We start from the raw sequence: 1,117 nt of genomic DNA, 5'->3' as shown, positions 1-1,117 counted from the left end.
TCAGTAAGCTATCGCCACCTGAAAGTAAAACTTAAGCTCCATTGGGATTTGGGAGCCAAAGTCATTTTTGATCATTTTAGTTTAAAACAGTTTAAAGTTGATTTAAGCCTCAAAATGACTTTGGGGTTCTACTTTGACACTCAACTAGAAAATGATAAAAACTTAATTTTATAAATGTGACTTTTGGTATTCTCAGGGATCACTCACATCCCAATAGTGTTGTTCGGATTATCTGACTAATTCCCACCTAAACTCATCATTAAATTGCATTCAATCAGAATCATTACTTCACACCTTAGCATATTTAGATCCAGCCATAAATGACATTGTGTTGTTTCATCACATGATATAATCATTAAAATTGTCTAACTTTTGGTAAACAACCTTGCTAAACACCAAACGATCACATGGAACTTGCTGAAATGAAAATTATCAGCAAATATAATAAAAAACTGAGAAAATCCGAGTTTCTTTGCTTTTGAGGGGCAGATGTTGTTCCAAAAATTCAAGTTCGATTGTTTAAAGAAACGTTTTCTGAAAATTAAACAACAGTAGAGTCGTGCCCCAGTCCAATAGGGAGGGTACCCCATTTGCAATTTAGATTTGGTAGTTGGGTGCGCCCGGCCCGTGCCGTAGTGCAACGCATGGGCGACGCTCGGGGGCCCCGGTGGCAAGCCACCGTGAAGGACCCTCCCCCGTAGAAAAATTAATTTAATATCATAGTGGGCCAATGGCCCACGTATCAGATATTAAACTGATAAGAACAGATACTACACTTGATCTTAGCCAAAAGGCCGAGAAAGGTATGAGTGTAACGGCCCGCTCCCACCTCCTTTTATGCCAAGAGCACTTTATCCACATGTTGCACGTGGCCGATGTGGGACTAAGGACAAACGGCTCCTAGAATTCATCTCGTTCAGTTCTTCATCAGCCTTCACGGTTTGATGATAAAAAATCTGTTGTCATTGGAGAGGGCATGAGTTTCTTCTTTTTAAGAAAAATATGTCTTTAAAGATAGAGTCAATGGATTGAACCCAATAGAATTGCACATGAGAGTGAAAAGAAAATAAATTTTAATGCGACATTATTATTTTTTTCAAGGATTACATGAAGTGCT

The 1,117-nt window shown here is 38.6% G+C and overlaps 1 non-coding gene across 1 annotated transcript; it reads right to left on the bottom strand.

The window, feature by feature from the left end:
- Nucleotides 1-609: 609 nt before the first annotated feature.
- LOC113461326 (U2 spliceosomal RNA) lies at nt 610-807 on the bottom strand. Its single transcript, XR_003383541.1, has one exon. It is a non-coding gene; the product is annotated as a U2 spliceosomal RNA (small nuclear RNA).
- Between the last annotated feature and the right edge of the window lie 310 nt (nt 808-1,117).

The sequence above is a fragment of the Phoenix dactylifera genome, chromosome 2, assembly GCF_051530095.1.
Source record: "Phoenix dactylifera cultivar Ajwa chromosome 2, Ajwa_hap1_PhDact_Kaust_v1.1, whole genome shotgun sequence".
NCBI lineage: Eukaryota > Viridiplantae > Streptophyta > Magnoliopsida > Arecales > Arecaceae > Phoenix > Phoenix dactylifera.
This window is presented reverse-complemented; position numbering and strand designations above follow the sequence as displayed.